Genomic DNA, 13799 nt, shown 5'->3' with positions numbered 1-13799 from the left:
GTGCGACGGTTGTCTTTCTATGATTATGTGAATTCACTTAGAATGATCTGTTTCAAGGTTGACCATTTTTCTATGAATTTCATTGTGTCATTTTTTTCTTACTGCTGAGTAGAATTCCATCGTGTATATATACCACATCTTAGTTATCCATCCATCTAGTGATGAGTGCCTTGGTTGATTCCAGTTTTTAGCTATTATGAATTGAGCAGCTATAAACATGTTTGGGCAAATATCTCTGAACTGAGATGTGAAGCTTTTAGGGTAGATGCCCAGTAAGGGAATAACAGGGTCTGTTGCTGACTCTATATTCATCCCTTTCAGGAGTTTCCATATAGATTTCCACAGTGGTTGTACCAGCTTGCATTCTCACCAACAGTGAATGAGTGTTCCTATTTGTCCATATCCTTGCCAACATTTGCTTTCATTTGATTTTTTAATGTATGCTATCCTTACTGGGGAAAGATGGAATCTCATAGTTGTTTTAATTTGCATTTTGATAATGGTTAGGGATGTTGAACATTTTCATAAGTGACACACTGTATTTTTAAAGGGAATAATGATGTGGGCATTTGTTACTTCCATGAATAACTAGACATGCTCTGATTTGTATAACCGGGCAATGAGACAAGCCCCCATAAATGCTAGAAATGAATTAACAGCTAACTTTATAAAGGACACCCAAGGACCTCAGGACTCTGCCTGTATTTCTCAGAAAGCTACACTACTGTGAAGTCATGCAACAAACTTCCTCACCCACAAAAACGATGGGTCCACGGTAGCCGGTCCCACACACTGCAGGAAAACGTCACCGAGAGAAGCCACATGTTAGCTTCTCTGCCTTCAGCCACACACCACTGCTGGTGGCTTCCCTTGGTACATCTGGTTTCCAGGCTTTGTGACTCCCCTTCCCTGCTAGAATGCCGGTGTCTTCTCCTGAGCGTGGTATCCTAGCGCTCAGCACAGAGGCAACACGGCCCCTGGAGCCCAGCCCACACCCTGCTCAGGTTTATGGGACTTCCCCCTACCTTCCAGTAACACTCCACATGCCTCTCTCAGGATGCTCCAGGGAACCCCCAAATGTAGCATGCTCAACATCAGACCACCAGCTCTTCCCAAGTATCTTTGTCATCTGTGGTATGTATAAATGACTCCACCAGTGGCCTTGTGATCAAGACTGTAGAACATGTTCTCCATCTCTCATTCCTTCCCGGTGTCGTCTCTCGCTTAGTCACATCTGACCGCTGTCACCGCAGGGTTGCTTTGTGAACGCATTTACTCGTGGCATCTGTTTCAGTTAAGAATGTAGTCACCTGGCCCTGGGACAGACTTATTGGTCACTGTGCTCTGTCCTCCACTTTACCCCGCAGAGTGTGGGATTGCTAGGACATCTGACTGCTAGACATCTTCCTATTTATATATGAATTGGTTAAACTAAATTCATTCATATATAAACATAGGTGGGCAGATGTGAGTGAATTTATATAAATATAAATCTGTATGCTTACACCTCCCTGGATTTTTTAAATTTTATTTTTGGTTTATTTTTATGTATTTATTTGAGAGTGACAGACAGAGAAAGAGGCAGAGAGAGAGAATGGGCACGCCAGGGCTTCCAGCCACTGCAGACGATTTCCAGATGCGTGCGCCCCCTTGTGCATCTGGCTAACATGGGTCCTAGGGAATCAAGCCGCGAACCAGAATCCTTAGGCTTCACAGGCAAGCGCTTAACCGCTAAGCCGTCTCTCCAGCCCCCTCCTTGGATTTTTATATTGTTTCCTTTGTAGCCTTCTTTGTAAACATTGGAACTTGGCCTTTATGATCAAGTTCAATTTGCTCATCCTCTGGGAAGCCTCTTGGATCTCTGAGACAGAATTTCTGTCTTCTTCCCTAATTTTCCTCAGGGCTTTAAAAGCTTCTTTTTTTGTATGTTCACGTGTGTTCATGCGTGTGGGTACACATGGACATCTGTGTATATGCATCTAGAGGCCAGAGGTCGATGTCACATTTTCCACCATCACTCTCCACCTCATTCTTGGAAATGATATTTATGTATATCTAGAGATGACCAATTTGGCTGATTAGCTATCCGGTGGCCTACAGTTAACCCATCTCTGCCTCCCCAGTGCTGGGATTATAGGCGTGTGCCATTGCACCTGGCATGTTTTGAAGGTACTGGGGACCTGAGTTCATGCTTGTATGGCAAACACTTGACCCACTGAGCTATCTCCTCAGCCCCTACATCTCCCTTAAACATTTCCACTCTCAGCACTAGCGGGGCCTCTAGAGTGTCACAGAGAAGTGTTGGGAAGGCAGGCACCAGGTCATGCTGCCTATATCTTTCCTTTCTTTTTTTAATGTTTTTTTTTAAAAAATTTTAATTTTAGAGAGAGAGTGTATGTGTGTATGAGAATTAGCATGCCAGAGCCTCTAGACACTGCAGTCAAATTCCAGACATGTGTGCCGTCTTGTGCGCATGTGCAACCTTGCACACTTGCATCACCTTGTGCATCTGGTTTACGTGGCATCTGGAGAGTTGAACGTGTGTCCTCGGGCTTCACAGGCAAGCACCTTAACTGCTAAGCCATCTCTCCAGCCTCTTTCCTTTCTTTAGTAGGCAGTGCTATGAAGTGGTTTTCCCATGCAAGTGTATTAATACATTTTCCTATAATAAACGCCCCCAGCCCATGGGTGACCCTGAATGGGAAACACTTATCTCTGGCTTGTAGGAACATTGCAGTCTGAGTGGCTCATGGTTGCTTCAGCGTGGTGAGGCTCTTCCCTTGTGAAGCACAGGCTGAGCACCAACCTATGCATGAGACAGTCTGTTTTCTTGGAAGAGCAAAAGCATAGCCAGAGTCTCCCATGCAGTCAGCGTCCTCTAAGGCCTCCACCAGGGCAGTTTGCATCATGTCCTAACAGTCTAAGCAAGGCGCATGCTCAAGGCCAATGTCAGTGAGGATGGCTTCCCCCGAGGATGGAGGTACACTGTGAGGCTTTGGTGGGGAACAAGCACACATCATGTCAACCACAGAGGAGGGAGAGCAGACACGTGGGAATTACAGCAGACCACGCTGTCCTTCATTTGTGGGACATTTGTCAGTTTGGACAACTCAGCGTCCGAGGCCACTACCAAGGATGCATGGATTCCTGCCGTTTTGAGCATTGGTGGGAGCACAGGTTGATCAGAACAGCCCCCTACTGGAGAAGGGGTCTGGGGCACACTGGGGTACATCAGTCAGATGGAAACTCTGCATGAAAAGCTGGTAGCTCGGTGCCGGTCACCACGAGTTCTCTAGGCCGTGGTGTTTGCAGTGTGGTCATGGTGCCCAGCGTCTGCAGTATTGGCTGAGTTCAGGACTCCTCCTCTGTTAAACTCAGACTTGGGCTGATTTACTTGGTGGCCTTACTACAAACATAGTCCTCTGCCTTGTCTGGGACTTCCCTGAGCTTCCCAGTGTCCTTAGACAAAGCCCTCTGCCCGTGTCCACGTGCTCCTGTGGGCACCTCCTTTCCCCAGGGTGCAGGATGTCACTTTTTAATGTATCCTCTTGGAAATTAGATTTCTTGGACTGAAGACCTCAAGCTCCTTGCTAGCTCTATATTTGAGGAAGCTTCATTTCTAAAAGCCTTGGTTTCTCTATCTATACAAAGGTTCACAATAAGGTGTGTCCCATGCAGTTTTTTTAAAAATTTTATTTATTTATTTATTTGAGAATGACAGGCACAGAGAGAAAGACAGATAGAGGGAGAGAGAGAGAATGGGCGCGCTAGGGTTTCCAGCCTCTGCAAACGAACTCCAGACGCGTGCGCCCCCTTGTGCATCTGGCTAACGTGGGACGTGGGGAACCGAGCCTCGAACCAGGGTCCATAGGCTTCATAGGCAAGCGCTTAACTGCTAAGCCATCTCAACAGCCCTCCCATGCAGTTTTATCTAAAGAGATATTATTAGTATTCATCGAGGGGATCTGGACCTGCTGTCCTTTTTTTAAAAATTTTATTTTAGAGAGAGAGAGAGAGAAAAGAAAATTGTCACACCAGGGTCTCAGCCACTGTAATCAAACTCCAGACGCTGTGCCATCTAGTGGACATGTGCGACCTTGTGCTTGCCATGCCTTTGTGTGTTTGGATAACGTGGGATCTGGAGAGTCGAACATGGGTCCTTAGGATTCGCAGGCAAGCGCCTTGACTGCTAAGTCATCTCTTCAGCCCTGGACCTGCTGTTCTTGTTCCTAAGGAGGCTGTATGACTTTACCAAGTTCATGGTTTGTGTTAGTGGCAAAACAAGGCTCAGGAAGCAGCCTCCCTTCCTGGCTCAGAAAGAGGGCTGTGGGCCTTTACCCAGAGGAACTTGATCTTACATATGGAATGAGAGGACCTGCGATGTGAGGCATACACTGCTTCTGTCCTGTCAACCTGTGCGTAAAGGCAATCCTCTGCAAACAGTCTGCCCAGGGCGGGGGGTGGGGGAGGAAGGCCATTGCTTATGACTTTTATCTTTTACTACTGACTTCTTGGGACCCAGCAGAGCATCTTTGAGGATGGGCTCTCTGGGCAACAGGTTTCCATGTCTCCTCCCTAAGGTAGGGATAAGGATAAGTATTTTGGGAACATGGCGGCTTCCAGAGTTGGTACGGTGCCCAGTTTGTTTTAACTGTCCTGAGACTCCACGGAGAAGTGTCCCTGCATGAGGGGTGAGTGCTGGCCAGTCCCCTCTCCTCTGCTTGGGCTTCCCTTGAGCAATGCAGGTCCCTTTGTACAAGCTGCTTTGAAAGCCACTGCTCTTGTAGTTTCAATTATTTGGGAAGCTATGAATAGCAGTCTGGATTCCATCCCCTGAAATTTTCCCTATCATTTTCAGACTGCATGTAAGAATCCTAGACAGTTCCGGGGTGAAGTGAGGACTCCTGGAAGAGACGCCCTGTTTGCGTTTCCTCCAAGATGCAACCAAAACTCCCATGGGCCTGTGGTCTTTCATGGGAAGGTTTGTGGAGTCCCTGATAAGGGTTCAGGGATTGTAGGAGCCAGGACATAAGGGGGAAGGGACTAGGAATGAGTCCATATGGTGCCAGAAGGTGGGCTAAGAATTCTGTAGGTAGAACTAGACCTAAAAGTCCTTTGAATCTAGGACAGATTTTCTTTTCAGGTTTTTAATGTGTTTTTTTTTTCATCCGTTTTGTAACTTTTTAAATGTTTATATTTATTTATTTATTTGATGAAGAGGCAGAGAGAGAGAGAGAATGAGCATACCAGGGCCTCTAGCCACTGCAAACAAACTCCAGATGCATATGCCACCTTGTGCATCTTGCTTATGTAGGTCCTGTGGAATCAAACATGGGTCCTTTGGCTTTGCAAGCAAGCACCTTAACCACTAAGCCGTCTCTTCAGACCTGCCTTGTAATTTTTTAGAGGTTGCTAAATTTTTCCTCCGTGACCATACTCACCATGGGGACCTTGCAAGGTCTTGAGAGAACTGGAGCTGTCTCACGGAATATGGATATTGGTCCATGAGTGTTGTGTGATACAGCCCTCCTAGAAAACCAACTATTGGCCTGGAGAGATGGTTCAGTGGTTAAAGGCATTTGCTTTCAAAGCCTGAAGGCCTGGGGTTTGTTCCCCAGTATTCATGTGAAGCTAGATGCACAAAGTGGTGCATATGTCTGGAATTCATTTTTTGTGGTCCTGGTGCACCCATTCTCATTCTCTTTCTCTCTCTCCGTGCAAATAAATAAGATAAAATAAAAAGACTATTGGCATCTTTATCAGAAGCAGCTGTGAGCACTCTCAGGACTCTTGTGGTTGGGCTTATTGATGTTGCCCCTTAGAAGGAGGGACACAAGGAGGGTGGACAGTCACTTCTTGAGGTCCCTGTGCCACGGTCTCACAGGTCCTCCTTTGGAGGCTTGTGTCACAGACTTGGCCAGCAGACATGTCCCACATTCTCTCCTTGGCTATCAAAACCCATCCTCCTGGGACGCCATGGGAACCGTTACCCGTCGGATGTGCTGTGGGTTTGCACCGTCCTCACTTACAGCTGTAGCACCTGTGGGAAGAGCAGGGAGGGAAAGCAGGAGAGTTGGCCTCCAAGCCTTCTTGATTGCTGTAGATCACATCTTTTTTTCCCCCCTTTTTTTCTGTGAACAGACACTGAGGGGTAGGGCAGACATGGGATAGAGGAGAGCTTGGAACACTGTAACGGCAGAGGGGGACCTTCCCCCCACCCCCAAGGGGAAGGTGAACTATTGGATGGAGCCTGAAAGGAGGATGCAAGTCAGGCTTGACCCTGGTGGTTTGTGAGGAGCCCGCAGAGCTCCTTGTCAACTCTCCGCCTTCCCAGAAGCTGCTTAAGTCCAGGAAGCCAAGCTCTGTGGGTCCCATCAACCATGGCCTCAGCCCTGACTCCCAGGTGGGGTAGATACATGGGCAGCCTTGGCAGTTGCTGTATTCTAATGCAAACAATGACTGCAGCGAGGCTCCTGCTGGACTCCTACAGGAATGCCTCCCCATAGCCTCTCCCGGCCTCCTGTGATATCACCACCCCGATACCCAGTGTGCCTCTGCCACCTTGATGACTTCTGTCAGCCTTGCCCACCTTTGTGAATAGTTCTTTCCTTCAATTCTGTTGGTGAGAATTGGGGCCCTGAGGACTATCCACACCCTCTGGCGGACCTAGTCCGAGAGCCTAGTCCGTGAGCCCTGGCTTGGAGGACAGGGTGTGTACTAGACGGAGCCTGTTGTGTTAACTTTTCCTAGAGAGACAGAAAAGTCATCTGTTCACCCCAGATAGGATACCAGTGACAGACTGAGTCATGACTCTACCAAAGTCCAGTTGGGCAAACCAATGACTTTGTCGTGGTTCCTCGCACAGTATGGGTGAGGGCTCACTTCTAGGAGTGTGGGGATGCCCCAACAGCCACGTCACCACCAAGTCCCACCCTGCCATGGATGGTGACCTCATGGAAGCTGCGTCTCTGGAGCTCACTGCTGCTCTCAGCCAGGCTCTCCTCCCGCTAGCAACTGTTTACTGCTTGTATAACCTTGGATGTATTTGTATGTGTGTGTGGGGGGGATGCTTATGACTCTTGTATGTCGTATAAGCCTTGATGGGCCCCTCTTCAGGATGACATGTTTCATGTGTTTCAACTCAGAGGACGTTTGCTGAACCACAGAGCCCCACCCATTTCCAAGTTCCCACGCTGACATGTGGTTGTGCTGCGTGGACTCAGCTCTCTCCTGTTTTCTGGAGGGGAGTCTTCCCTATTTCCCAAGCAGATGTAAGCATGGTTGCTTTCGAGGAAGCTGGCCAGCTCTGCCAGCTGCTACACTGCTTCCATCAGAGGGAAAAGTGGGCAGAAGACGCCTGCAGTGCCAGTTTAGCCAAAGTTGGAGGAACAGAGAACCAGCGTTCCTGAGGGTGTAGGCTAGATTGTCTTTCTTCTTTTCTGGATCTGTGTGTTGGGAGACTGGTGAGTTTAGGGCTCCCTTGTGCACTGAGAGAGCTAATACCCTGTGCATAGGGAAATGAGCCATTGGTTCTGACTGGTTTCTGAACTGGAATCCATTCCTCATGATAAATTATAGGCTGAAGTGGTCCTCCCCACTGGTTACGGTCTGAGTTACTTTGTGTGAATGTGACCAGAACCAACTTAAGGGAGAAAGGGTTTATTTTGACTCGTGGTTTTCAGAGGACTTAGTCTGGGGTTGGTTGGTGCCATGCACGTGCCTGGAGCAACGTAGAGGGGAGAGCATGTGCCAGAGGCTGTTCCTTACTTCCCAGCAGACAAGAACTAGCACAGAGAATGAACTCAGCCAACTTCGCCCTTTCTCCTCTTTTAGGGCACCACAACCTCAATCCGTGGGGTCGTGCCACGCACATCACCCACATCCAGGGTGAGTCTTTCCTCCTGGGTCTTCTCTGGAAGTGCCCTCACAGACACACCCAGACCTGTGCCTCACTGATCTCTTAGGCTATTCTAAATGTAGTTATCTTTGTGTCTGTGTTTTCTAGAAGTTTCTTTTCTGTGTCTTCAGTTTGTGGGGATAATAAGAGCTACCCTGACTATTTCAGTTCAGACACTGGCTCTGTTTGTTTGGCGATTTAGCAGTATGGCTTGTGAATGGAACGCCAGCTCTTGTAGTCAGGGTACCTAGACACACCACCTCTACCAAGGAGGCTTCGGAGCAGCAGAATAGCCCTGGAAATCCAAGATCCAATTAATAACTCCATAAGACAGTTCATTAGAATGCACAAGTGCTTAACTAAACAAAGCCATAATCGAAGTTGTCAGAAGTGATCCACGGTTGTGTTAGAATTTTCTCATTCACACATCATTTCCTCTACAATTTAGTTAGATAACAAACACTACTTACCCCGTCACTGGCTTTTTCAGCCATGAAATACAGTTGGCGTTGTATTGGATTAACGGCAGAGAAAAGGGCTTTTAGCTCTTTGCTGAGAGGGGTCTTAGCTTGGGGATCAGCAGGTCTCAAGCAACCACACTCGAAGTCAGCCTGGAGCCTTGGGCTCTCTGAAACCTGGTTCTGTGTCTGAGAATGGCATCCTTCTTCTGGTGTCTTCTTAGTGCTGGCTAGGTGCGGGGTGGGTTGGGCAGCATCCGTTTTGGAGCAATTCAATCAGACCATGAAGGCAGAGGGGAAGCCTGCTTCTTCGTGATGGCCCCCGTTCACTGTTACTGGAGGTGAGCTTGCCTCAGTTGTAGTCAACTGTCAAGTCTTCGGGAGAGGTGGTTCTGATGCTGATGGGCTGGGCAGGGTCCACAGTGGGCAGGAGATGGAGACCCTAGGCAATTCAGTGTGAGCAGGCCAAGGCCACTGGACTTGGGAACCACAACGACCTCCTCCAGGCAGGGATTCCCTCACAGGGCATGGGGATGGAGCTGCTTGCTTGTGATGGGCCAGAGCTGCGTAACCTCAGGCCACTGACATAAGACTGTGGAACCCTTGCACTCCTGGATAAGGAAAACATTCACTTGAAGTGATTAATAAAAGTCCATAAACGTATACACAGGGGTGTGTATATATTCTTATACATTTCTCCTGTGTTTATTTCTGCCTTGGTTGAGAAAGTATGAATACTTATTTTGGTCTCAGCAGGGCTAAGAATCCAAGCAGTTTAAATGGGTGGAGGACACGTTCCAGATCTCACTTGGGCTGTGTGCTGCTCTTAACCGAGTGGCCTCTTTGTCGCCTGTTTTATAGAGCTGGTCTTGTCTGGGTGTCTTAGTCCATTCAGGATGCATTAACAGGACACCCACAGATGGGGTGAATTATGAACAGCCGACATTGATTCTTGAAGGCTGGGAAGGTCAGACCAAGACCTTGGCAGATTCAGTGTCTAGTGGGAGCCTACTTCCTGGTTCACAGACAGTTGACTTCACGTGGCAGAAGGGATGAGGGAGCCCACTGGAGCCTCTTATAAGGGCACTAATCTACCTGGTGAGCGTGCTGCCCTCCTGACCTATCTATCTCCTCACCTCCTAGTTCTGTTACATTGAAGACTTTAACCTATGAATTTGGGTGGAGGGGCGTAAATACTCAGTCCCTCACCTGGACCTGTTGCAGCTATTTCAATCAGCTAATATTGGCCTTGGGTTACCTCTTCATTTTAGCACATTCATATATTGTAATGGTAGCTGAGGCAGCTTCCATGGACAGGACCAACCACATACTAGCCCTTGCCCCATTTTCACCCAGCCAAGGCCCATGATGCCCCTGCAGAGCAGGTTCCACGGCTGGGGAGGGATGGAGTCCCAGAAGGGCAGGTGACTTTTCTCAGAGTACTTGGTGCATAGTGGAAACTGTGAGTTCAGGCTTCTTTTGTCCCATGGGGTTCTTTGCGGGAAATCTGTTTGACTTTTCAGGCTAGCTGACTCATTTGCTTTTCAGTGTTTTATACTGTATGTAATGGCCTGGCTTCCTGTATAGACTCTCTTCCCTGGGTCTTCCCCTGGGTCTCCTAGCAGCTCTTAGGCCTCCTGGTGCTGCATTGGGCCCAGAGTGAGGCTGTAGTGAGGGCCTGCCGGGTCAGTTAGTTTTCTCAGCACTGTGATCAACGTACTTGGCAGTGAGAGAGGATTTCTAAGGGAATACATTCCATTACGGAGGGAAGTGGGCCATCATCGGAAGGGACAAGAATGTGTGATCCTCATGCATCAGGAAGTGGCGAGACTAGCTATAGCAAGGTCTCTGGCCTATAACCCTCAAGCCCCCACCTCTATGCTCCTACCTTTGCCAGCTAGACCCCATGCCCCCCAAAGCTTCACATCCTCCCAAAATAGCACCACCAGCTGGGGACCCAGGGTTCAAACACAGGAGCCTATGCTGGACCTTTCCCATTCAAACCCACATATCCACTGCTGCCTCGGTCAGACTTGGGCCCAGCCCTACACCATGTGCAGAGGTTGCACCCTGACCCATGCTCCGCAGGCCTGGCTCCTCCCTTATTCTCCAGGCCCCTGGGGCCCTGAAGAACTTATCGCCTCAGGCTCTGATTTGGCCTCACGGAAGGTGCTTGTCGTCCACCAGGAGCCCAGCTTTTCTGATGTCTCCCTCTGGTGCTCAGTCAAAAGTCCTCCTCACAGCCTGCAGATCGCTTCCTTCTGGGGCGTCTCTCGGCGTCCCCAGCTCCTTCATTCAGGGCTCTGCGTCTGAGTCAGCTTGTCAGAGAGGAAGCCTTCCTTGCCTATAATTTTTTTTTGCAAGCCCAACAGACTGGCCTTTTTTTTCTTTATGCAAGAGAGTGAGAGCTATAGTGAGAGTGGAGAGTGAATGAGCGAGTGGGGGGGGGGAGAGAGAGAGGGAGAGAGAGAGAATTGTTGTGCCAGAGCCTGAGCCACTGTAACTGAACTCCAGATGTGTGTATCACCTTGTGCACATACCTTGCGCGCTTGCATCACCTTGTGCATCATCTGGCTTATGGAGGGTCTGAAGAGTTGATCATGAGTCCTTAGGCTTTGCAGGCAAGTGTCGTAACTACTAAGCAATCTCTCCAGGCCCTTCCCTGCCTTCTTTTATCCAACCACTCATGGCCCCCCAGCCCTGTCACCCTTATCATTTTACATGGCACATTTTCAAATTATTTGGGTGTTTGTTCTTCTCTGTGCCCATGAGCACGGGCACTCCTTAAGGGCAGGCTCTGTTGGTTTTACTTTAAGAGTGTGACAGAGAAGCGCCATCTGGAATGGCCAAGGAAGGACCCAGGAGCCAGGGTTCTGGACCTGCCTCTGCCACTTTCAGGTGTGACACATAAGGGATCTCGGGTCTGTCCCACCCTCCTTGAATTCCACTGATTTCTCTAGAAAGCAGGGCTGGTCATTCCTACCCCTTGGGCGGCTAGATTCACAGTCAGAGCTGACGCTTGCCCAGTGTGGATTGTGTGAGGCCCCACCCCAAGCGCTGTGCAAAGACGACCTCAGGTCATCCTTGAAATCTCCTCGGAGGGGCTCTGGCACTGTTCTTAGTTTACAGAGATGACAGCTGAGCCTCTAACCCTCAAGCCCCCACCTCTGTGCTCAAAGTGACTTGCCCAAAGGCCCCTTGCTGTAGTGTGACAGATTCAGCCCCACAACGACAGGAGCTAGGTCTACGCCACAAGGCTTCTCATGTGATCATGCGTGTATGGTGCATGACAGTCTCAGTATATGTTATAGCTGTGTTCCTTAGTAGAACGGGAGCCCTCCCATGGCTGAATTAACTCTGGGTCAGCTTTGCCTCTGTGTTCCTGTCCCTTTATTCTGCTGTGGTCAGCCGGTCAGCCTCTGCCTGCTCTTTGCTCTCATTACTCAGGTCTTCTGTACTGAAGCTGCAGCCCGCCGTGGCTGGTGTGCCTGTCTCTGCTGCCACTCTGTCCTGGCAAGACACCGTCCGCACCTCCGTGCCCTCCCGTCCCTTCCCAGCAGGCCGGTGGGAGTCAGGGTCAGTGCAGTCCCGCAGTGGGCGTCTCTTAGAACTGATAGATGTCTTCCTTAAACTTGCCATTTACAAGGCAAGAGTAAGAAGGGGGCCCAGGGCCAGAAGCACCATCAGTGGCAAGCAATGGGAAATGTTCAGTTTCCCATTTAGAAAACCAATCCGTCTGTGTGGTTGCTCTTCCCATTCACGCTAAGAAATGCCAAGCCTGGCGACCAGCAGCCACAGCGGAGGTCAGCCCTCCGGCGCCACGGCCAAGGCAGTGCTTGGGAAGCTAACGGTGGGAAGTTGCCATGGAGAGGAATGCATCTCTCTGTCAAATGTGACATCCCTGCCAGTGTGTGTCGGAGGTGAGGAGGTGAATCCGCTGAAGGGTCAGCCTGGGGAACACCATGACAGGCATGGGGTTTGGAGTTCCTCAACCTAGACTTGCTTCAATGCCCCTCAGGCCTCCGAACCTCAGTTTTCTCCTATGTAATGTGCGAGTCGTTGAATGGACTTGGGCCCCATGTTCTCTTTAAGGGCAAATCTTTTGGAAAGTTTCCTTTTTCTATACTGGCCCCCTCTTCTGGACCACAAGGTGTCTCACCAGGAGCAGGTTTGATCCTCCTCAGTGACTCCGGGTAGCCCACAGTGGGTCCGGCTCCCAGAGTCTGAGCTGTCCTCTGGCCAGTGACCCTATAATCTGTATGTGACCCATTCAAGCCTGGTGTATATATATTTTTTCCTTAGATGTCTCATCAAAATCAGATAGGACTCTGTAGCTGATTTGAAACACATTTTGGTCCCTCTTACAACTAAAAAACAACAACCTTTAAAGCTTTACAAAAGCTAAATTACATTCCTAGTGAGCAGTCCCAGAAGAAATGTCACTGGAGACATGAAACTGTTTTACCGTTACCTATGTAAACATCCAGGAAATAAGCCAACTTCCCATTGTGTAAAATCTCTCGCCCCGTGTCTTGAACAGAACAGATTGAATTATTTGAAAAGCCGGCACTTGAAGATGGACAGAGAAGATAGGGTCCACATGTAATGCAGAAGTGCGGGGCCCAGCTGTGTATTAATGTCATTGCTCAAGTCCCTCGAATGTGCCAATCACAGTCTTTCCGAGCACACAGGCAGGGGACCCACATGTGTGGAGGAGGTGGACCCTATGGCCAATGGAGGACTGGAAAAGCTAGAGTCTGATTCTCAGACGATTCCATCTGGAATTGCTCAGAATGGAACAAGGAGTGGAAAGTCAACAGCCGAGCACCAAGCCCTGTAATGTGCCAAGCACGACCCCGATGCTTCTCCTTCAGACCTCACAAGGGGGCGGTTTACGCTTGGTGTATCACAGAGGGGAGCTGAGGCTCGGTCGCATGGTGTGCCTTCCCTAAGATCACGCAGAGAGTAAGTGTAAAGTCTTTACTTATTTATTTATTGTTTGGTTTTTCGAGGTAGGGTCTCAGTCTAGCTCAGGCTGACCTAGAATTTACTGTGTAGTCTCAGGGTGGCCTTGAACTCATGGCGATCCTCCTACCTCTGCCTCCCGAGTGCTAGGATTAAAGGCGTGCACCACCATGCCTGGTTTTTGTCTTTACTTTTTTTTTTTTCCTCAAGGTAAGGTCTCACTCTAGCCCAGGCTGACCTGGAATTCACTATGGAGTCTCGGAGTGGCCGCGAACTCATAGTAATCCTCCTACCTCTGCCTCCCGAGTGCTGGGATTAAAGGCGTGTGCTACCACGCCCAGCTCTTTACTTATTTTTTAAGTGTGTGTGTGCAGTGTGTGTGTGTGTGTGTGGTATTCAGTGTGTGCTTGGCATGTATAGCGCTAGTGGTACTCAGGTGTGCATGGGTGTGATGTGTCTGTGATATGTAGTACATATGT

The 13799-nt window shown here is 49.2% G+C and overlaps 1 protein-coding gene across 2 annotated transcripts in view; it reads left to right on the top strand.

Moving 5' to 3' along the window:
* Positions 1-13799, top strand: part of Galnt18 (polypeptide N-acetylgalactosaminyltransferase 18) — a 383580-nt gene that overhangs the window by 100252 nt on the left and 269529 nt on the right. The gene's annotated exons all lie outside the window — the stretch shown is intronic.

The sequence above is a fragment of the Jaculus jaculus genome, chromosome 3 (assembly GCF_020740685.1).
Source record: "Jaculus jaculus isolate mJacJac1 chromosome 3, mJacJac1.mat.Y.cur, whole genome shotgun sequence".
In the NCBI taxonomy this organism is placed as follows: domain Eukaryota; kingdom Metazoa; phylum Chordata; class Mammalia; order Rodentia; family Dipodidae; genus Jaculus; species Jaculus jaculus.
This window is presented reverse-complemented; position numbering and strand designations above follow the sequence as displayed.